The sequence below is a fragment of the Anopheles funestus genome, unplaced genomic scaffold (assembly GCF_943734845.2).
Source record: "Anopheles funestus unplaced genomic scaffold, idAnoFuneDA-416_04 scaffold_11_ctg1, whole genome shotgun sequence".
NCBI classification, from domain to species: Eukaryota; Metazoa; Arthropoda; class Insecta; order Diptera; family Culicidae; genus Anopheles; species Anopheles funestus.
Window position 1 is genome coordinate 695053 of NW_026045231.1, and position 26249 is coordinate 721301.

At 47.2% G+C, this 26249-nt stretch overlaps 1 long non-coding RNA gene across 1 annotated transcript in view; it reads right to left on the bottom strand.

Annotated features, from left to right (window-relative positions):
* The window catches only part of LOC125774267 (uncharacterized), a 42322-nt gene that overhangs the window by 6439 nt on the left and 9634 nt on the right, over positions 1-26249 (bottom strand). Inside the window, exon 3 of the long non-coding RNA XR_007420727.1 lies at positions 2040-2095. This is a non-coding gene — a long non-coding RNA (uncharacterized LOC125774267). The remainder of the gene's footprint in view (positions 1-2039; positions 2096-26249) is intronic.

The window sequence follows — 26249 nt, forward strand, 5'->3', positions numbered from 1 at the left end:
TTAGCCGAGACACATTAGCCAAGACACCTTAGCAAAGACACATTAGCCAAGACACCTTAGCCAAGACACATTAGCCAAGACACATTAGCAAAGACACATTAGCCAAGACACATAAGCCAAGACACATTAGCCAAGACACATTAGGCGAGACACATTAGCCAAGACACCTTAGCCAAGACACATTACCCAAGACACATTAGCCAAGACACCTTAGCCAAGACACATTAGCCGAGACACATTAGCCAAGACACATTAGCCGAGACACCTTAGCCAAGACACCTTAGCCAAGACACCTTAGCCAAGACACCTTAGCCAAGACACCTTAGCCAAGACACCTTAGCCAAGCCGAGACACATTAGCCGAGACACATTAGCCAAGACACCTTAGCCAAGACACATTAGCCGCGAAACATTAGCCGAGACACATTAGCCAAGACACCTTAGCCAAGACACATTAGCCAAGACACATTAGCCGAGACACCTTAGCCAAGAAACCTTAGCAAAGACACCTTAGCCAAGACACATAAGCCAAGACACATTAGCCAAGACACCTTAGCCAAGACACCTTAGCCAAGCCGAGACACATTAGCCGAGACACATTAGCCGAGACACCTTAGCCAAGACACATTAGCCAAGACACATTAGCCAAGACACATTAGCCAAGACACCTTAGCCAAGACACCTTAGCCAAGACACCTTAGCCAAGAAACATTAGCCAAGACACATTAGCCAAGACACATTAGCCGAGACACATTAGCCAAGACACCTTAGCCAAGACACATTAGCCGAGACACATTCGCCGAGACACATTAGCCAAGACACCTTAGCCAAGACACATTAGCCAAGACACCTTAGCCAAAACACCTTAGCCGAGACACATTAGCCAAGACACATTAGCCAAGACACCTTAGCCAAAACACATTAGCCGAGGCACATTAGCCAAGACACATTAGCCGAGACACATTAGCCAAGACACCTTAGCCAAGACACCTTAGCCAAGACACATAAGCCAAGACACATTAGCCAAGACATATAAGCCGAGACACATTAGCCAAGACACCTTAGCCAAGACACCTTAGCCAAGACACCTTAGCCAAGACACCTTAGCCAAGACACATTAGCCAAGACACATTAGCCAAGACACCTTAGCCAAGACACATTAGCCAAGACACCTTAGCCAAGACACCTTAGCCAAGACACCTTAGCCAAGACACATTAGCCAAGACACATTAGCCAAGACACATTAGCCAAGACATATTAGCCAAGACACCTTAGCCAAGACACCTTAGCCAAGACACATTAGCCAAGACACCTTAGCCAAGACACATTAGCCAAGACACATTAGCCAAGACACATTAGCCAAGACACCTTAGCCAAGACACATTAGCCAAGACACCTTAGCCAAGACACCTTAGCCAAGACACATTAGCCGAGACACATTAGCCAAGACACCTTAGCCAAGACACATTAGCCAAGACACATAAGCTAAGACACATTAGCCAAGACACATTAGCCGAGACACATTAGCCAAGACACCTTAGCCAAGACACATTAGCCAAGACACATTAGCCGAGACACATTAGCCAAGACACCTTAGCCAAGACACCTTAGCCAAGACACATTAGCCAAGACACCTTAGCAAAGACACATTAGCAAAGACACATTAGCCAAGACACCTTAGCCAAGACACCTTAGCCAAGACACCTTAGCCAAGACACCTTAGCCAAGACACCTTAGCCAAGACACCTTAGCCAAGATACATTAGCCACGACACATTAGCCAAGACACCTTAGCCAAGACACATTAGCCAAAACACCTTAGCCAAGACACATAAGCCAAGACACATTAGCCGAGACACATTAGCCAAGACACCTTAGCCAAGACACATTAGCCAAGACACCTTAGCCAAGACACATAAGCCAAGACACCTTAGCCAAGACACATTAGCCAAGACACCTTAGCCAAGACACCTTAGCCAAGACAACTTAGCCAAGACACATTAGCCGAGACACATTAGCCAAGACACCTTAGCCAAGACACCTTAGCCAAGACACATTAGCCACGACACCTTAGCCAAGACACCTTAGCCAAGACACCTTAGCCAAGACACATTAGCCAAGACACCTTAGCCAAGACACCTTAGCCAAGACACATTAGCCAAGACACCTTAGCCAAGACACCTTAGCCAAGACACATTAGCCAAGACAACTTAGCCAAGACACATTAGCAAAGACACATTAGCCAAGACACCTTAGCCAAGACACATTAGCCAAGACACATTAGGTGAGACACATTAGCCAAGACACCTTAGACAAGACACCTTAGCCAAGACACATTAGCCAAGACACCTTAGCCAAGACACATTAGCCAAGACACATTAGCCAAGACACCTTAGCCAAGACACATTAGCCAAGACACCTTAGCCAAGACACCTTAGCCAAGACACCTTAGCCAAGACACCTTAGCCAAGACACCTTAGCCAAGACACATTAGCCACGACACATTAGCCAAGACACCTTAGCCAAGACACATTAGCCAAGACACATTAGCCGAGACACATTAGCCAAGACACATTAGCCGAGACACCTTAGCCAAGACACATTAGCCAAGACACATTAGCCAAGCCACATAAGCCAAGACACATTAGCCAAGACACATTAGCCGAGACACCTTAGCCAAGACACATTAGCCAAGACACATTAGCCAAGACACATAAGCCAAGACACATTAGCCAAGACACCTTAACCGAGACACATTAGCCAAGACACCTTAGCCAAGACACCTTAGCCAAGACACCTTAGCCAAGACACATTAGCCAAGACACATTAGCCGAGACACATTAGCCAAGACACCTTAGCCAAGACACATTAGCCAAGACACATTAGCCGAGACACATTAGCCAAGACACATTAGCCGAGACACATTAGCCAAGACACCTTAGCCAAGACACATTAGCCAAGACACCTTAGCCAAGACACCTTAGCCAAGACACCATAGCCAAGACACCTTAGCCAAGACACATTAGCAAAGACACATTAGCCGAGACACATTAGCCAAGACACATTAGCCGAGACACCTTAGCCAAGACACCTTAGCCGAGACACCTTAGCCAAGACACCTTAGCCAAGACACTTTAGCCGAGACACATTAACCAAGACACCTTAGCCAAGACACCTTAGCCAAGACACATTAGCCAAGACACCTTAGCCAAAACACCTTAGCCAAGATACATTAGCCAAGAAACATTAGCCGAGACACATTAGCCAAGACACATTAGCCGAGACACATTAGCCAAGACACCTTAGCCAAGACACATTAGCCGAGACACATTAGCCAAGACACATTAGCCAAGACACCTTAGCCAAGACACATAAGCCAAGACACATTAGCCAAGACACATTAGCCGAGACACATTAGCCAAGACACATTAGCCAAGACACATTAGCCAAGACACCTTAGCCAAGACACCTTAGCCAAGACACCTTAGCCAAGACACCTTAGCCAAGACACATTAGCCAAGACACATTAGCCAAGACACATTAGCCAAGACACATTAGCCGAGACACATTAGCCAAGACACATTAGCCGAGACACATTAGCCAAGACACCTTAGCCAAGACACCTTAGCCAAGACACCTTAGCCAAGACACCTCAGCCAAGACACATTAGCCGAGACACATTAGCCAAGACACATTAGCCAAGACACCTTAGCCAAGACACATTAGCCGAGACACATTAGCCAAGACACATTAGCCAAGACACCTTAGCCAAGACACCTTAGCCAAGACACCTTAGCCAAGACACCTTAGCCAAGACACCTTAGCCAAGACACCTTAGTAAAGATACATTAGCCACGACACATTAGCCAAGACACCTTAGCCAAGACACATTAGCCAAAACACCTTAGCCAAGACACATAAGCCAAGACACATTAGCCGAGACACATTAGCCAAGACACCTTAGCCAAGACACCTTAGCCAAGACACCTTAGCCAAGACACCTTAGCCAAGACACATTAGCCACGACACCTTAGCCAAGACACCTTAGCCAAGACACCTTAGCCAAGACACCTTAGCCAAGACACCTTAGCCAAGACACATTAGCCAAGACACATTAGCCGAGACACATTAGCCAAGACACATTAGCCGAGACACCTTAGCCAAGACACATTAGCCAAGACACATTAGCCAAGACACATAAGCCAAGACACATTAGCCAAGACACCTTAGCCAAGACATATTAGCCGAGACACATTAGCCAAGACACCTTAGCCAAGACACATTAGCCAAGACACATTAGCCGAGACACATTAGCCAAGACACCTTAGCCAAGACACCTAAGCCAAGACACCTTAGCCAAGACACCTTAGCCAAGACACCTTAGCCAAGACACATAAGCCAAGACACATTAGCCGAGACACCTTAGCCAAGACACATTAGCCAAGACACCTTAGCAAAGGCACCTTAGCCAAGACACATTAGCCGAGACACATTAGCCAAGGCACATTAGCCAAGACACCTTAGCCAAGACACCTTAGCCAAGACACATTAGCCAAGACACATTAGCCGAGACACATTAGCCAAGACACCTTAGCCAAGACACATTAGCCGAGACACATTAGCCAAGACACATTAGCCAAGACACCTTAGCCAAGACACCTTAGCCAAGACACATTAGGCAAGACACATTAGCCGAGACACATTAGCCAAGACACATTAGCCAAGACACATTAGCCAAGACACCTTAGCCAAGACACCTTAGCCAAGACACCTTAGCCAAGACACCTTAGCCAAGACACCTTAGCCAAGACACCTTAGCCAAGACACCTCAGCCAAGACACATTAGCCAAGACACATTAGCCGAGACACCTTAGCCAAGACACCTTAGCCAAGACACCTTAGCCAAGACACCTTAGCCAAGACACCTTAGCCAAGACACCTCAGCCAAGACACATTAGCCGAGACACATTAGCCAAGACACATTAGCCAAGACACCTTAGCCAAGACACATTAGCCAAGACACATTAGCCGAGACACATTAGCCTAGACACCTTAGCCAAGACACCTTAGCCAAGACACCTTAGCCAAGACACCCTAGCCAAGACACATAAGCCAAGACACATTAGCCAAGACACATTATTCGAGACACATTAGCCAAGACACCTTAGCCAAGACACCTTAGCCAAGACACATTAGCCAAGACACCTTAGCCAAGACACCTAAGCCAAGACACCTTAGCCAAGACACCTTAGCCAAGACACCTTAGCCAAGACACCTTAGCCAAGACACATAAGCCAAGACACATTAACCGAGACACATTAGCCAAGACACATTAGCCGAGACACCTTAGCCAAGACACCTTAGCCAAGACACCTTAGCCAAGACACATTAGCCGAGATACATTAGCCAAGACACCTTAGCCAAGACACCTTAGCCAAGACACATTAGCCGAGACACATTAGCCGAGACACATTAGCCAAGACACCTTAGCCAAGACACATTAGCCAAGACACATTAGCCAAGACACATTAGCCAAGACACCTTAGCCAAGACACCTTAGCCAAGACACCTTAGCCAAGACACCTTAGCCAAGACACCTTAGCCAAGACACTTTAGCCGAGACACATTAACCAAGACACCTTAGCCAAGACACCTTAGCCAAGACACCTTAGCCAAGACACATTAGCCAAAACACCTTAGCCAAGATACATTAGCCAAGAAACATTAGCCGAGACACATTAGCCAAGACACCTTAGCCAAGACACCTTAGCCAAGACACATAAGCCAAGACACCTTAGCCAAGACACCTTAGCCAAGACACCTTAGCCAAGACACCTTAGCCAAGACACATTAGCCAAGACACATTAGCCGAGACACATTAGCCAAGACACATTAGCCGAGACACCTTAGCCAAGACACCTTAGCCAAGACACCTTAGCAAAGGCACCTTAGCCAAGACACATTAGCCGAGACACCTTAGCCAAGACACATTAGCCAAGACACCTTAGCCAAGACACCTTAGCCAAGACACATTAGCCAAGACACATTAGCCGAGACACCTTAGCCAAGACACCTTAGCCAAGACACATTAGCCGAGACACATTAGCCAAGACACATTAGCCAAGACACCTTAGCCAAGACACATAAGCCAAGACACATTAGCCAAGACACATTAGCCGAGACACATTAGCCAAGACACCTTAGCCAAGACACATTAGCCAAGACACCTTAGCCAAGACACCTTAGCAAAGACACCTTAGCCAAGACACATTAGCCAAGACACCTTAGCCAAGACACATTAGCCGAGACACATTAGCCAAGACACATTAGCCGAGACACCTTAGCCAAGACACCTTAGCCAAGACACCTTAGCCTAGACACCTTAGCCAAGACACCTTAGCCAAGACACCTCAGCCAAGACACATTAGCCGAGACACATTAGCCAAGACACATTAGCCATGACACCTTAGCCAAGACACATTAGTCAAGACACATTAGCCGAGACACATTAGCCAAGACACCTTAGCCAAGACACATTAGCCAAGACACATTAGCCGAGACACATTAGCAAAGACACCTTAGCCAAGACACCTTAGCCAAGACACATAAGCCAAGACACATTAGCCAAGACACATTAGCCAAGACACATTAGCCAAGACACATTAGCCAAGACACATTAGCCGAGACACCTTAGCCAAGATACATTAGCCACGACACATTAGCCAAGACACATTAGCCAAGACACCTTAGCCAAGACACCTTAGCCAAGACACCTTAGCCAAGACACATAAGCCAAGACACATTAGCCAAGACACATTAGCCAAGACACATTAGCCAAGACACCTTAGCCAAGACACATTAGCCGAGACACATTCGCCGAGACACATTAGCCAAGACACCTTAGCCAAGACACATTAGCCAAGACACCTTAGCCAAAACACCTTAGCCAAGACACATTAGCCAAGACACATTAGCCAAGACACATTAGCCAAGACACCTTAGCCAAGACACATTAGCCAAGACACATTAGCCGAGACACATTAGCAAAGACACCTTAGCCAAGACACCTTAGCCAAGACACATAAGCCAAGACACATTAGCCAAGACACATTAGCCAAGACACATTAGCCAAGACACATTAGCCGAGACACCTTAGCCAAGACACATTAGCCAAGACACATTAGCCAAGACACATTAGCCAAGACACCTTAGCCAAGACACCTTAGCCAAGACACCTTAGCCAAGACACATAAGCCAAGACACATTAGCCAAGACACATTAGCCAAGACACATTAGCCAAGACACCTTAGCCAAGACACATTAGCCGAGACACATTCGCCGAGACACATTAGCCAAGACACCTTAGCCAAGACACATTAGCCAAGACACCTTAGCCAAAACACCTTAGCCAAGACACATTAGCCAAGACACATTAGCCAAGACACCTTAGCCAAGACACATTTGCCGAGGCACATTAGCCAAGACACATTAGCCGAGACACATTAGCCAAGACACCTTAGCCAAGACACCTTAGCAAAGACACCTTAGCCAAGACACATTAGCCAAGACATATAAGCCGAGACACATTAGCCAAGACACCTTAGCCAAGACACATTAGCCAAGACACCTTAGCCAAGACACATTAGCCAAGACACCTTAGCCAAGACACATTAGCCAAGACACATTAGCCAAGACACCTTAGCCAAGACACATTAGCTAAGACATCTTAGTCAAGACACCTTAGCCAAGACACCTTAGCCAAGACACATTAGCCAAGACACATTAGCCAAGACACATTAGCCAAGACACCTTAGCCAAGACACATTAGCCAAGACACATTAGCCGAGACACATTAGCCAAGACACCTTAGCCAAGACACCTTAGCCAAGACACCTTAGCCAAGACACCTTAGCCAAGACACATTAGCAAAGACACATTAGCCAAGACACCTTAGCCAAGACACATTAGCCAAGACACCTTAGCCAAGACACCTTAGCCAAGACACCTTAGCCAAGATACATTAGCCACGACACATTAGCCAAGACACCTTAGCCAAGACACATTAGCCAAAACACCTTAGCCAAGACACATTAGCCAAGACACATTAGCCGAGACACATTAGCCAAGACACTTTAGCCAAGACACCTTAGCCAAGACACCTTAGCCAAGACACCTTAGCCAAGACACTTTAGCCAAGACACCTTAGCCAAGACACCTTAGCCAAGACACATTAGCCAAGACACATTAGCCGAGACACATTAGCCACGACACATTAGCCAAGACACCTTAGCCAAGACACATTAGCCAAAACACCTTAGCCAAGACACATTAGCCAAGACACATTAGCCGAGACACATTAGCCAAGACACCTTAGCCAAGACACATTAGCCAAGACACCTTAGCCAAGACACCTTAGCCAAGACACATTAGCAAAGACACATTAGCCAAGACACATTAGCCAAGACACATTAGCCGAGACACATTAGCCAAGACACCTTAGCCAAGACACATTAGCCAAGACACATTAGCCAAGACACATTAGCCAAGACACATTAGCCGAGACACCTTAGCCAAGACACATTAGCCAAGACACATTAGCCAAGACACATAAGCCAAGACACATTAGCCAAGACACCTTAGCCACGACATATTAGCCGAGACACATTAGCCAAGACACCTTAGCCAAGACACATTAGCCAAGACACATTAGCCGAGACACATTAGCCAAGACACCTTAGCCAAGACACCTAAGCCAAGACACCTTAGCCAAGACACCTTAGCCAAGACACCTTAGCCAAGACACCTTAGCCAAGACACATAAGCCAAGACACATTAGCCAAGACACATTAGCCAAGACACATTAGCCAAGACACATTAGCCGAGACACCTTAGCCAAGACACCTTAGCCAAGACACATTAGCCGAGACACATTAGCCAAGACACCTTAGCCAAGACACCTTAGCCAAGACACATAAGCCAAGACACATTAGCCGAGACACATTAGCCGAGACACATTAGCCAAGACACCTTAGCCAAGACACATTAGCCGAGACACATTAGCCAAGACACATTAGCCAAGACACCTTAGCCAAGACACCTTAGCCAAGACACCTTAGCCAAGACACCTTAGCCAAGACACCTTAGCCAAGACACCTTAGCCAAGACACTTTAGCCGAGACACATTAACCAAGACACCTTAGCCAAGACACCTTAGCCAAGACACCTTAGTCAAGACACATTAGCCAAGACACCTTAGCCAAATCACCTTAGCCAAGATACATTAGCCAAGACACATTAGCCGAGACACATTAGCCAAGACACATTAGCCAAGACACCTTAGCCAAGACACATAAGCCAAGACACCTTAGCCAAGACACCTTAGCCAAGACACCTTAGCCAAGACACCTTAGCCAAGACACATTAGCCAAGACACATTAGCCAAGACACCTTAGCCAAGACACCTAAGCCAAGACACCTTAGCCAAGACACCTTAGCCAAGACACCTTAGAAAAGGCACCTTAGCCAAGACACATTAGCCGAGACACATTAGCCAAGACACCTTAGCCAAGACACATTAGCCAAGACACATAAGCCAAGACACATTAGCCAAGACACATTAGCCAAGACACATTAGCCGAGACACATTAGCCAAGACACCTTAGCCAAGACACCTTAGCCAAGACACATTAGCCGAGACACATTAACCAAGACACCTTAGCCAAGACACCTTAGCCAAGACACATTAGCCAAGACACATTAGCCAAGACATATTAGCCGAGACACATTAGCCAAGACACCTTAGCCAAGACACCTTAGCCAAGACACCTTAGCCAAGACACATTAGCCAAGACACATTAGCCAAGACACCTTAGCCAAGACACATTAGCCGAGACACATTAGCCAAGACACATTAGCCGAGACACCTTAGCCAAGACACCTTAGCCAAGACACCTTAGCCAAGACACCTTAGCCAAGACACCTTAGCCAAGACACATTAGCCGAGACACATTAGGCAAGACACATTAGCCGAGACACATTAGCCAAGACACATTAGCCAAGACACATAAGCCGAGACACATTAGCCAAGACACCTTAGCCAAGACACATTAGCCGAGACACATTAGCCAAGACACCTTAGCCAAGACACCTAAGCCAAGACACCTTAGCCAAGACACCTTAGCCAAGACACCTTAGCCAAGACACATAAGCCAAGACACATTAGCCGAGACACATTAGCCAAGACACATTAGCCGAGACACCTTAGCCAAGACACCTTAGCCAAGACACCTTAGCCAAGACACATTAGCCGAGACACATTAGCCAAGACAGCTTAGCCAAGACACCTTAGCCAAGACACATTAGCCGAGACACATTAGCCGAGACACATTAGCCAAGACACCTTAGCCAAGACACATTAGCCGAGACACATTAGCCAAGACACCTTAGCCAAGACACTTTAGCCAAGACACCTTAGCCAAGACACTTTAGCCGAGACACATTAACCAAGACACCTTAGCCAAGACACCTTAGCCAAGACACATTAGCCAAGACACATTAGCCAAGACACCTTAGCAAAAACACCTTAGCCAAGATACATTAGCCAAGACACATTAGCCGAGACACATTAGCCAAGACACCTTAGCCAAGACACCTTAGCCAAGACATATAAGCCAAGACACCTTAGCCAAGACACCTTAGCCAAGACACCTTAGCCAAGACACATTAGCCAAGACACATTAGCCGAGACACATTAGCCAAGACACATTAGCCGAGACACCTTAGCCAAGACACCTTAGCCAAGACACCTTAGCCAAGACACCTTAGCAAAGGCACCTTAGCCAAGACACATTAGCCGAGACACATTAGCCAAGACACATTAGCCAAGACACCTTAGCCAAGACACATTAGCCAAGACACATTAGCCAAGACACATTAGCCGAGACACATTAGCCAAGACACCTTAGCCAAGACACATTAGCCAAGACACATTAGCCAAGACACCTTAGCTAAGACACATAAGCCAAGACACCTTAGCCAAGACACATTAGCCGAGACACATTAGCCAAGACACCTTAGCCAAGACACAATAGCCAAGACACCTTAGCCAAGACACCTTAGCCAAGACACCTTAGCCAAGACACATTAGCCAAGACACATTAGCCAAGACACCTTAGCCAAGACACATTAGCCGAGACACATTAGCCAAGACACATTAGCCGAGACACCTTAGCCAAGACACCTTAGCCAAGACACCTTAGCCAAGACACCTTAGCCAAGACACCTTAGCCAAGACACCTCAGCCAAGACACATTAGCCGAGACACATTAGCCAAGACACATTAGCCAAGACACCTTAGCCAAGACACATTAGCCAAGACACATTAGCCGAGACACATTAGCCAAGACACCTTAGCCAAGACACATTAGCCAAGACACATTAGCCGAGACACATAAGCCAAGAAACCTTAGCAAAGACACCTTAGCCAAGACACCTTAGCCAAGACACATAAGCCAAGACACATTAGCCAAGACACATTAGCCGACACACATTAGCCAAGACACATTAGCCAAGACACCTTAGCCAAGACACATTAGCCAAGACACATTAGCCAAGACACATTAGCCAAGACACATTCGCCAAGACACATTAGCCAAGACACATTAGCCAAGACACCTTAGCCAAGACACATTAGCCAAGACACATTAGCCGAGACACATTAGCCAAGACACCTTAGCCAAGACACATTAGCCAAGACACATTCGCCGAGACACCATAGCCAAGACACCTTAGCCAAGACACCATAGCCAAGACACCTTAGCCAAGACACCTTAGCCAAGACACATTAGCCAAGACACATTAGCCAAGACACCTTAGCCAAGACACATTAGCCGAGGCACATTAGCCAAGACACATTAGCCGAGACACCTTAGCCAAGACACCTTAGCCAAGACACCTTAGCCAAGACACATAAGCCAAGACACCTTAGCCAAGACATATAAGCCGAGACACATTAGCCAAGACACCTTAGCCAAGACACCTTAGCCAAGACACCTTAGCCAAGACACCTTAGCCAAGACACATTAGCCAAGACACCTTAGCCAAGACACCTTAGCCAAGACACCTTAGCCAAGACACCTTAGCCAAGACACCTTAGCCAAGACACATTAGCCAAGACACATTAGCCAAGACACATTAGCCAAGACATATTAGCCGAGACACATTAGCCAAGACACCTTAGCCAAGACACCTTAGCCAAGACACCTTAGCCAAGACACTTTAGCCAAGACACCTTAGCCAAGACACATTAGCCAAGACACCTTAGCCAAGACACATTAGCCAAGACACATTAGCCGAGACACATTAGCCAAGACACATTAGCCGAGACACCTTAGCCAAGACACCTTAGCCAAGACACCTTAGCCAAGACACCTTAACCAAGACACCTTAGCCAAGACACATTAGCCTAGACACATTAGCCAAGACACATTAGCCAAGACTCCTTAGCCAAGACACCTTAGCCAAGACACATAAGCCAAGACACATTAGCCAAGACACCTTAGCCAAGACACATTAGCCGAGACACATTAGCCAAGACACATTAGCCGAGACACCTTAGCCAAGACACCTTAGCCAAGACATCTTAGCCAAGACACCTTAGCCAAGACACCTTAGCCAAGACACATTAGCCGAGACACCTTAGCCAAGACACCTTAGCCAAGACACATTAGCCGAGACACATTAGCCAAGACACCTTAGCCAAGACACATTAGCCAAGACACATTAGGCGAGACACATTAGCCAAGACACCTTAGACAAGACACCTTAGCCAAGACACATTAGCCGAGACACCTTAGCCAAGACACATTAGCCAAGACACATTAGCCAAGACACCTTAGCCAAGACACATTAGCCAAGACACCTTAGCCAAGACACCTTAGCCAAGACACCTTAGCCAAGACACATTAGCCACGACACATTAGCCAAGACACCTTAGCCAAGACACATTAGCCAAAACACCTTAGCCAAGACACATTAGCCAAGACACCTTAGCCGAGACACATTAGCCAAGACACATTAGCCAAGACACCTTAGCCAAGACACATTAGCCGAGACACCTTAGCCAAGACACCTTAGCCAAGACACCTTAACCAAGACACCTTAGCCAAGACACCTTAGCCAAGACACATTAGCCGAGACACATTAGCCAAGACACCTTAGCCAAGACACCTTAGCCAAGACACATTAGCCAAGACACATTAGCCGAGACACATTAGCCAAGACACATTAGCCGAGACACCTTAGCCAAGACACATTAGCCAAGACACATTAGCCAAGACACATAAGCCAAGACACATTAGCCAAGACACCTTAGCCAAGACATATTAGCCGAGACACATTAGCCAAGACACCTTAGCCAAGACACATTAGCCAAGACACATTAGCCGAGACACATTAGCCAAGACACCTTAGCCAAGACACCTAAGCCAAGACACCTTAGCCAAGACACCTTAGCCAAGACACCTTAGCCAAGACACATAAGCCAAGACACATTAGCCGAGACACATTAGCCAAGACACATAAGCCGAGACACCTTAGTCAAGACACCTTAGCCAAGACACCTTAGCCAAGACACATTAGCCGAGACACATTAGCCAAGACACATTAGCCAAGACACCTTAGCCAAGACACATTAGCCGAGACACATTAGCCGAGACACATTAGCCAAGACACCTTAGCCAAGACACATTAGCCGAGACACATTAGCCAAGACACATTAGCCAAGACACCTTAGCCAAGACACCTTAGCCAAGACACCTTAGCCAAGACACCTTAGCCAAGACACTTTAGCCGAGACACATTAGCCGAGACACCTTAGCCAAGACACCTTAGCCAAGACACCTTAGCAAAGGCACCTTAGCCAAGACACATTAGCCGAGACACATTAGCCAAGACACATTAGCCAAGACACCTTAGCCAAGACACCTTAGCCAAGACACATTAGCCAAGACACATTAGCCGAGACACATTAGCCAAGACACCTTAGCCAAGACACATTAGCCAAGACACATTAGGCGAGACACATTAGCCAAGACACCTTAGACAAGACACCTTAGCCAAGACACATTAGCCAAGACACCTTAGCCAAGACACATTAGCCAAGACACATTAGCCAAGACACCTTAGCCAAGACACATTAGCCAAGACACCTTAGCCAAGACACATTAGCCACGACACATTAGCCAAGACACCTTAGCCAAGACACCTTAGCCAAGACACCTTAGCCAAGACACCTTAACCAAGACACCTTAGCCAAGACACATTAGCCGAGACACATTAGCCAAGACACATTAGCCAAGACACCTTAGCCAAGACACCTTAGCCAAGACACCTTAGCCAAGACACCTTAGCCAAGACACATTAGCCGAGACACATTAGCCGAGACACATTAGCCAAGACACATTAGCCAAAACACCTTAGCCAAGACACATAAGCCAAGACACATTAGCCGAGACACATTAGCCAAGACACATAAGCCGAGACACCTTAGTCAAGACACCTTAGCCAAGACACCTTAGCCAAGACAGATTAGCCGAGACACATTAGCCAAGACACATTAGCCAAGACACCTTAGCCAAGACACATTAGCCGAGACACATTAGCCGAGACACATTAGCCAAGACACCTTAGCCAAGACACATTAGCCGAGACACATTAGCCAAGACACATTAGCCAAGACTCCTTAGCCAAGACACCTTAGCCAAGACACCTTAGCCAAGACACCTTAGCCAAGACACTTTAGCCGAGACACATTAACCAAGACACCTTAGCCAAGACACCTTAGCCAAGACACCTTAGCCAAGACACATTAGCCAAGACACCTTAGCCAAAACACCTTAGCCAAGATACATTAGCCAAGAAACATTAGCCGAGACACATTAGCCAAGACACCTTAGCCAAGACACCTTAGCCAAGACACATAAGCCAAGACACCTTAGCCAAGACACCTTAGCCAAGACACATAAGCCAAGACACATTAGCCGAGACACATTAGCCAAGACACATAAGCCGAGACACCTTAGTCAAGACACCTTAGCAAGACACCTTAGCCAAGACACCTTAGCCAAGACACCTTAGCCGAGACACATTAGCCAAGACACATTAGCCGAGACACATTAGCCGAGACACATTAGCCAAGACACCTTAGCCAAGACACATTAGCCGAGACACATTAGCCAAGACACATTAGCCAAGACACCTTAGCCAAGACACCTTAGCCAAGACACCTTAGCCAAGACACCTTAGCCAAGACACTTTAGCCGAGACACATTAACCAAGACACCTTAGCCAAGACACCTTAGCCAAGACACCTTAGCCAAGACACATTAGCCAAGACACCTTAGCCAAAACACCTTAGCCAAGATACATTAGCCAAGAAACATTAGCCGAGACACATTAGCCAAGACACCTTAGCCAAGACACCTTAGCCAAGACACATAAGCCAAGACACCTTAGCCAAGACACCTTTGCCAAGACACCTTAGCCAAGACACCTTAGCCAAGACACATTAGCCAAGACACATTAGCCGAGACACATTAGCCAAGACACATTAGCCGAGACACCTTAGCCAAGACACCTTAGCCAAGACACCTTAGCCAAGACACCTTTGCCAAGACACCTTAGCCAAGACACCTTAGCCAAGACACATTAGCCAAGACACATTAGCCGAGACACTTTAGCCGAGACTCATTAACCAAGACACCTTAGCCAAGACACCTCAGCCAAGACACCTTAGCCAAGACACATTAGCCAAGACACCTTAGCCAAAACACCTTAGCCAAGATACATTAGCCAAGAAACATTAGCCGAGACACATTAGCCAAGACACCTTAGCCAAGACACCTTAGCCAAGACACATAAGCCAAGACACCTTAGCCAAGACACCTTTGCCAAGACACCTTTTTTTTTTTTTTTTTTTTTTTTTTTTTTTTTTTACAAGGAGTTTAAAATCTTCGAAAGACACCCACAATGGGGGACATGGGATTTTTACCCAGTAAAAAACTCTCCTTGAACCCTGTGCACCCTCCCACGGAATCACCTCGCGGTATTACTTCATGGGAGGGGCAGTGCTGTGGCACTCAGTCTGTCTTATGATACGCGCTACCAACAACCAACACTTTTGTTTTTTTTTTTTTTTTTTTTTTTTTTTTTTTCACAACACAACACAACACTGGACATCACATACACAGCACAGCACACACTCATGCGAGACCAAACCGTTGATCTTGTCGCCACTGTTTCTGCAGTTTCACCAGAATCGATCGCATCGCCGTTTCAGCTGCCTTCCACAGATCTGCACTCTGCAACATCACTTGCAGGATGTTCGACGCGTTCACTGCCGTTCCGCACTTGTCGCTCAATTGCCGGCGCTCCTCAGCGAATCTAGGACAGTAGAACAAAACGTGTTCAGCTGTCTCATCTACGTCCCCGCATGCTGGGCATCGTGGTGAAGCGGCATGTCGGAATCTATGCAGGTAGTTCCTGAAACAGCCATGACCGGAGAGAAATTGTGTGACGAAGAAGTTCACTTCGCCATGTTTCCTTCCCAGCCACGTTTCAACGTCGGGGATCAAGGAATAGGTCCATCTCCCTTTCGCCGAGTTGCTCCAAGCCACCTGCCATTTCCTCTTTGACTCCGACTTAACTGCTCCATCAGCAAGAGGTTCCCCCGAGCGTGCGTTGCGGAAGTTCTTCGCGTCTTCTTCAAGGGTGATGTAGAGCGGCATGATTCCCGCAATTACGCATACCGCATCATACGATATGGTACGATACGCACTGGTAACACGCATGACCAATCGTCTGTGTACCTTATCCACAGCTTTCCGGTTCTGCTTCGCCGACATGATGTGTGCCCACGCCGGGGCTCCGTACCTCACTACGGACGTAGCTACATTAGCGTGTAGGCGCCTAATGTTGCTGCTTGGTCCACCTATATTTGGCATGAATGTTGCCATCATATTTGCGGTCTTCATAGCCTTCCCACACACTTCTACGAGGTGCTGCTTGAAGTTCAGCCGATCGTCGATTATGACTCCGAGATATTTTAGATATCTGGTAGACTCAATGTGGTGCGAGCCAACCAATATCGTAGCTTTCTGTACTTCCCTGTGGCTGCTGATGACTATAAACTTCGTCTTCGCGTGCTCAATTTGCAGCTTTACCCCTCTCATCCACCTATCAATCCTGTTGACTGCGTCCGTTGCCAGCATCTCGATCTCCTCAATCGTTTCGCCGGTTATTGTAAGGGCGATGTCATCTGCAAACCCGATCAATTGAGCTCCTGGTGGCAGTGCGAGAGTCAGCACCCCGTCATACATGACGTTCCACAGAGTGGGTCCTAAAACTGATCCCTGTGGGACGCCTGCCGTAATCGAGGTTGTCCGGACTCCTTCCTCCGTGTCATATTGTAGCACCCGTCCTTGAAGATAATTACTCAAGAGCCTGCACAAGTACGGGGGAACCTCCATGCGCTCCAACCCAGCAGCAATTGCCTCCCAGCTAGCACTGTTAAAGGCGTTTTTTACATCGATTGTAATCAACGCGCAGTAACGTGCACCGGACCTTTTTCTCCGAAACGCAGCATATCCCGTCTCCAGCACTGCCAACATTGCGTCGACTGTTGAGCGCTTCTTCCGAAATCCAAACTGCCGCTTAGAAAGTCCAAGCGGACCTTCCGTGTGCACTGTCAGGCGATCCAGAATTGGAATTTCCTGTACCTTAGCCAGGGAATCTGTGAGCCCCAAAGGCCTTAGAGCTGATGGGTCGCCCGGCTGCTTTCCTGGTTTTGGTATTAGCACCAGCTTCTGCTGTTTCCACGTCGACGGGAATTGGCCTGACTTCAGTGTGTCCTGGAGTACAATCTGGAACACTTTCGGGAAAGCTCTCATGGCTACTTTGACTGCTTCGTTTGGAATGCCATCCGGGCCAGGTGCTTTCCCAGGTTTAAGACGGTCGGCAATCCGTAGAATTTCGTCTTCAGTTATTGGCTCAATCTCTTTTTCTGAAGTTCTGAAGGTAGTGTACAGTTCTGGAGCGTCATGAGTGGGGAACAAATTCCCAATGATCCTTTTAAGTCTCATGGGACATCGTTCCACAGGCTCTTGGCGAGTTTTCACCTTCTGCATCACTGTCTTGTAGGCAAAACCCCAGGGCTTCCGAGCAATTTCAGCACTAAGCTCCAGGAAGCATCTCCTCTTACTGTCTTTAATTGCTCTCTTCAGATCAGACCTGGCCGTGACGTATGCTGCTCGCAGTTGATCTCGGTTTCCAATACGTCTCTCCCGCTGTAATTTCCGGCGTACTGCTATGCACCTGGCCCGTAGTGTCGCGATAGAAGCGTTCCACCAATAGGCAGGGTTTCGCTTACAGCTGGAGGCTTTTCTCCTCGGCATTGTCGCATCGCAAGCATCAGTCAACCCAGCTGCTAGTTCGTGCACGCTGCGCGCATCTGCGAAGCCACCAAAGGCTAACGCCTCCTTGAACAGCTCCTCGTCGAAAAACTGGATTTTCCAACCTAGGGTGCCGTTAGTATACACTGTCGTTGGCATGCTCCTTCTGATGGCAGCGTATCGGACAACTCGATGGTCGCTGAGAGTGTACGCTTCGCTCACTCTCCAGTTCAGATGTCGCGCTAGGATTGGGCTACAGAACGTGATGTCTATAATCGAAGTCCTATCATTTCTACTAAACGTGGGAGTAGAACCTACGTTTCCCAAAACAACATCCAGTCGAGCAAGGCTTTCTAGCACCGCGTCTCCTCTGGTGTTCGTCCGTCTACTTCCCCATTCAACCGCCCAGGCATTGAAGTCTCCAGCTATAACTACTGCCAAGACACCTTAGCCAAGACACCTTAGCCAAGACACATTAGCCAAGACACATTAGCCGAGACACATTAGCCAAGACACATTAGCCGAGACACCTTAGCCAAGACACCTTAGCCAAGACACCTTAGCAAAGGCACCTTAGCCAAGACACATTAGCCGAGACACATTAGCCAAGACACATTAGCCAAGACACCTTAGCCAAGACACCTTAGCCAAGACACATTAGCCAAGACACATTAGCCGAGATACATTAGCCAAGACACCTTAGCCAAGACACATTAGCCAAGACACATTAGGCGAGACATATTAGCCAAGACACCTTAGACAAGACACCTTAGCCAAGACACATTAGCCAAGACACCTTAGCCAAGACACATTAGCCAAGACACATTAGCCAAGACACCTTAGCCAAGACACATTAGCCAAGACACCTTAGCCAAGACACCTTAGCCAAGACACCTTAGCCAAGACACCTTAGCCAAGACACCTTAGCCAAGACACATTAGCCACGACACATTAGCCAAGACACCTTAGCCAAGACACATTAGCCAAAACACCTTAGCCAAGACACATTAGCCAAGACACCTTAGCCGAGACACATTAGCCAAGACACCTTAGCCAAGACACCTTAGCCAAGACACCTTAGCCAAGACACCTTAGCCAAGACACCTTAGCCAAGACACCTTAGCCAAGACACCTTAGCCAAGACACATTAGCCGAGACACATTAGCCGAGACACATTAGCCAAGACACATTAGCCAAAACACCTTAGCCAAGACACATAAGCCAAGACACATTAGCCGAGACACATTAGCCAAGACACATAAGCCGAGACACCTTAGTCAAGACACCTTAGCCAAGACACCTTAGCCAAGACACATTAGCCAAGACACCTTAGCCAAGACACTTTTGCCGAGACACATTAACCAAGACACCTTAGCCAAGACACATTAGCCAAGACACCTTAGCCAAGACACATTAGCCAAAACACCTTAGCCAAGACACATTAGCCAAGACACCTTAGCCGAGACACATTAGCCAAGACACCTTAGCCAAGACACCTTAGCCAAGACACCTTAGCCAAGACACCTTAGCCAAGACACCTTAGCCAAGACACCTTAGCCAAGACACCTTAGCCAAGACACATTAGCCGAGACACATTAGCCGAGACACATTAGCCAAGACACATTAGCCAAAACACCTAAGCCAAGACACATAAGCCAAGACACATTAGCCGAGACACATTAGCCAAGACACATAAGCCGAGACACCTTAGTCAAGACACCTTAGCCAAGACACCTTAGCCAAGACACATTAGCCGAGACACATTAGCCAAGACACATTAGCCAAGACACCTTAGCCAAGACACATTAGCCGAGACACATTAGCCGAGACACATTAGCCAAGACACCTTAGCCAAGACACATTAGCCGAGACACATTAGCCAAGACACATTAGCCAAGACACCTTAGCCAAGACACCTTAGCCAAGACACCTTAGCCAAGACACTTTAGCCGAGACACATTAACCAAGACACCTTAGCCAAGACACCTTAGCCAAGACACATTAGCCAAGACACATAAGCCGAGACACCTTAGTCAAGACACATTAGCCAAGACACCTTAGCCAAGACACATTAGCCGAGACACATTAGCCGAGACACATTAGCCAAGACACCTTAGCCAAGACACCTAAGCCAAGACACCTTAGCCAAGACACCTTAGCCAAGACACCTTAGCCAAGACACATAAGCCAAGACACATTAGCCGAGACACATTAGCAAAGACACATAAGCCGAGACACCTTAGTCAAGACACCTTAGCCAAGACACCTTAGCCAAGACACATTAGCCGAGACACATTAGCCAAGACACATTAGCCAAGACACATTAGCCAAGACACATTCGCCGAGACACATTAGCCAAGACACCTTAGCCAAGACACCATAGCCAAGACACCTTAGCCAAGACACCTTAGCCAAGACACATTAGCCAAGACACCTTAGCCAAGACACATTAGCCAAGACACCTTAGCCAAGACACCTTAGCCAAGACACCTTAGCCAAGACACATAAGCCAAGACACATTAGCCAAGACACATTAGCCGAGACACATTAGCCAAGACACCTTAGCCAAGACACATTAGCCAAGACACATTAGGCGAGACACATTAGCCAAGACACCTTAGACAAGACACCTTAGCCAAGACACATTAGCCGAGACACCTTAGCCAAGACACATTAGCCAAGACACATTAGCCAAGACACCTTAGCCAAGACACATTAGCCAAGACACCTTAGCCAAGACACATTAGCCAAGACACATTAGCCACGACACCTTAGCCAAGACACATTAGCCAAGACACATTAGCCAAGACACATTAGCCAAGACACATTCGCCAAGACACATTAGCCAAGACACATTAGCCAAGACACCTTAGCCAAGACACATTAGCCAAGACACATTAGCCAAGACACCTTAGCCAAAACACCTTAGCCAAGATACATTAGCCAAGAAACATTAGCCGAGACACATTAGCCAAGACACCTTAGCCAAGACACCTTAGCCAAGACACATAAGCCAAGACACCTTAGCCAAGACACCTTAGCCAAGACACATAAGCCAAGACACATTAGCCGAGACACATTAGCCAAGACACATAAGCCGAGACACCTTAGTCAAGACACCTTAGCCAAGACACCTTAGCCAAGACACCTTAGCCAAGACACCTTAGCCGAGACACATTAGCCAAGACACATTAGCCGAGACACATTAGCCGAGACACATTAGCCAAGACACCTTAGCCAAGACACATTAGCCGAGACACATTAGCCAAGACACATTAGCCAAGACACCTTAGCCAAGACACCTTAGCCAAGACACCTTAGCCAAGACACCTTAGCCAAGACACTTTAGCCGAGACACATTAACCAAGACACCTTAGCCAAGACACCTTAGCCAAGACACCTTAGCCAAGACACATTAGCCAAGACACCTTAGCCAAAACACCTTAGCCAAGATACCTTAGCCAAGAAACATTAGCCGAGACACATTAGCCAAGACACCTTAGCCAAGACACCTTAGCCAAGACACATAAGCCAAGACACCTTAGCCAAGACACCTTTGCCAAGACACCTTAGCCAAGACACCTTAACCAAGACACATTAGCCAAGACACATTAGCCGAGACACATTAGCCAAGACACATTAGCCGAGACACCTTAGCCAAGACACCTTAGCCAAGACACCTTAGCCAAGACACCTTTGCCAAGACACCTTAGCCAAGACACCTTAGCCAAGACACATTAGCCAAGACACATTAGCCGAGACACTTTAGCCGAGACTCATTAACCAAGACACCTTAGCCAAGACACCTTAGCCAAGACACCTTAGCCAAGACACATTAGCCAAGACACCTTAGCCAAAACACCTTAGCCAAGATACATTAGCCAAGAAACATTAGCCGAGACACATTAGCCAAGACACCTTAGCCAAGACACCTTAGCCAAGACACATAAGCCAAGACACCTTAGCCAAGACACCTTTGCCAAGACACCTTAGCCAAGACACCTTAGCCAAGACACATTAGCCAAGACACATTAGCCGAGACACATTAGCCAAGACACATTAGCCGAGACACCTTAGCCAAGACACCTTAGCCAAGACACCTTAGCAAAGGCACCTTAGCCAAGACACATTAGCCGAGACACATTAGCCAAGACACATTAGCCAAGACACCTTAGCCAAGACACCTTAGCCAAGACACATTAGCCAAGACACATTAGCCGAGACACATTAGCCAAGACACCTTAGCCAAGACACATTAGCCAAGACACATTAGGCGAGACATATTAGCCAAGACACCTTAGACAAGACACCTTAGCCAAGACACATTAGCCAAGACACCTTAGCCAAGACACATTAGCCAAGACACCTTAGCCAAGACACCTTAGCCAAGACACCTTAGCCAAGACACTTTAGCCGAGACACATTAACCAAGACACCTTAGCCAAGACACCTTAGCCAAGACACATTAGCCAAGACACATAAGCCGAGACACCTTAGTCAAGACACATTAGCCAAGACACCTTAGCCAAGACACATTAGCCGAGACACATTAGCCGAGACACATTAGCCAAGACACATTAGCCGAGACACATTAGCCAAGACACATTAGCCAAAACACCTTAGCCAAGACACATAAGCCAAGACACATTAGCCGAGACACATTAGCCAAGACACATAAGCCGAGACACCTTAGTCAAGACACCTTAGCCAAGACACCTTAGCCAAGACACATTAGCCGAGACACATTAGCCAAGACACATTAGCCGAGACACATTAGCCAAGACACCTTAGCCAAGACACCTTAGCCAAGACACATAAGCCAAGACACCTTAGCCAAGACACCTTTGCCAAGACACCTTAGCCAAGACACCTTAGCCAAGACACATTAGCCAAGACACATTAGCCGAGACACATTAGCCAAGACACATTAGCCGAGACACATTAGCCAAGACACATTAGCCAAAACACCTTAGCCAAGACACCTTAGCCAAGACACCTTAGCCAAGACACATTAGCCAAGACACATTAGCCGAGACACATTAGCCAAGACACATTAGCCGAGACACATTAGCCAAGACACATTAGCCAAAACACCTTAGCCAAGACACATAAGCCAAGACACATTAGCCGAGACACATTAGCCAAGACACATAAGCCGAGACACCTTAGTCAAGACACCTTAGCCAAGACACCTTAGCCAAGACACATTAGCCGAGACACATTAGCCAAGACACATTAGCCAAGACACCTTAGCCAAGACACATTAGCCGAGACACATTAGCCGAGACACATTAGCCAAGACACCTTAGCCAAGACACCTTTGCCAAGACACCTTAGCCAAGACACCTTAGCCAAGACACATTAGCCAAGACACATTAGCCGAGACACTTTAGCCGAGACTCATTAACCAAGACACCTTAGCCAAGACACCTTAGCCAAGACACCTTAGCCAAGACACATTAGCCAAGACACCTTAGCCAAAACACCTTAGCCAAGATACATTAGCCAAGAAACATTAGCCGAGACACATTAGCCAAGACACCTTAGCCAAGACACCTTAGCCAAGACACATAAGCCAAGACACCTTAGCCAAGACACCTTTGCCAAGACACCTTAGCCAAGACACCTTAGCCAAGACACATTAGCCAAGACACATTAGCCGAGACACATTAGCCAAGACACATTAGCCGAGACACCTTAGCCAAGACACCTTAGCCAAGACACCTTAGCAAAGGCACCTTAGCCAAGACACATTAGCCGAGACACATTAGCCAAGACACATTAGCCGAGACACATTAGCCAAGACACATTAGCCGAGACACCTTAGCCAAGACACCTTAGCCAAGACACCTTAGCAAAGGCACCTTAGCCAAGACACATTAGCCGAGACACATTAGCCAAGACACATTAGCCAAGACACCTTAGCCAAGACACCTTAGCCAAGACACATTAGCCAAGACACATTAGCCGAGACACATTAGCCAAGACACCTTAGCCAAGACACATTAGCCAAGACACATTAGGCGAGACATATTAGCCAAGACACCTTAGACAAGACACCTTAGCCAAGACACATTAGCCAAGACACCTTAGCCAAGACACATTAGCCAAGACACCTTAGCCAAGACACCTTAGCCAAGACACCTTAGCCAAGACACTTTAGCCGAGACACATTAACCAAGACACCTTAGCCAAGACACCTTAGCCAAGACACATTAGCCAAGACACATAAGCCGAGACACCTTAGTCAAGACACATTAGCCAAGACACCTTAGCCAAGACACATTAGCCGAGACACATTAGCCGAGACACATTAGCCAAGACACATTAGCCGAGACACATTAGCCAAGACACATTAGCCAAAACACCTTAGCCAAGACACATAAGCCAAGACACATTAGCCGAGACACATTAGCCAAGACACATAAGCCGAGACACCTTAGTCAAGACACCTTAGCCAAGACACCTTAGCCAAGACACATTAGCCGAGACACATTAGCCAAGACACATTAGCCGAGACACATTAGCCAAGACACCTTAGCCAAGACACCTTAGCCAAGACACCTTAGCCAAGACACCTTAGCCAAGACACCTTAGCCAAAACACCTTAGCCAAGATACATTAGCCAAGAAACATTAGCCGAGACACATTAGCCAAGACACCTTAGCCAAGACACCTTAGCCAAGACACATAAGCCAAGACACCTTAGCCAAGACACCTTTGCCAAGACACCTTAGCCAAGACACCTTAGCCAAGACACATTAGCCAAGACACATTAGCCGAGACACATTAGCCAAGACACATTAGCCGAGACACATTAGCCAAGACACATTAGCCAAAACACCTTAGCCAAGACACATAAGCCAAGACACATTAGCCGAGACACATTAGCCAAGACACATAAGCCGAGACACCTTAGTCAAGACACCTTAGCCAAGACACCTTAGCCAAGACACATTAGCCGAGACACATTAGCCAAGACACATTAGCCAAGACACCTTAGCCAAGACACATTAGCCGAGACACATTAGCCGAGACACATTAGCCAAGACACCTTAGCCAAGACACATTAGCCGAGACACATTAGCCAAGACACATTAGCCAAGACACCTTAGCCAAGACACCTTAGCCAAGACACCTTAGCCAAGACACTTTAGCCAAGACACATTAACCAAGACACCTTAGCCAAGACACCTTAGCCAAGACACATTAGCCAAGACACATAAGCCGAGACACCTTAGTCAAGACACATTAGCCAAGACACCTTAGCCAAGACACATTAGCCGAGACACATTAGCCGAGACACATTAGCCAAGACACCTTAGCCAAGACACCTAAGCCAAGACACCTTAGCCAAGACACCTTAGCCAAGACACCTTAGCCAAGACACATAAGCCAAGACACATTAGCCGAGACACATTAGCAAAGATACATAAGCCGAGACACCTTAGTCAAGACACCTTAGCCAAGACACCTTAGCCAAGACACATTAGCCGAGACACATTAGCCAAGACACATTAGCCAAGACACATTAGCCAAGACACATTCGCCGAGACACATTAGCCAAGACACCTTAGCCAAGACACCATAGCCAAGACACCTTAGCCAAGACACCTTAGCCAAGACACATTAGCCAAGACACCTTAGCCAAGACACATTAGCCAAGACACCTTAGCCAAGACACCTTAGCCAAGACACCTTAGCCAAGACACATAAGCCAAGACACATTAGCCAAGACACATTAGCCGAGACACATTAGCCAAGACACCTTAGCCAAGACACATTAGCCAAGACACATTAGGCGA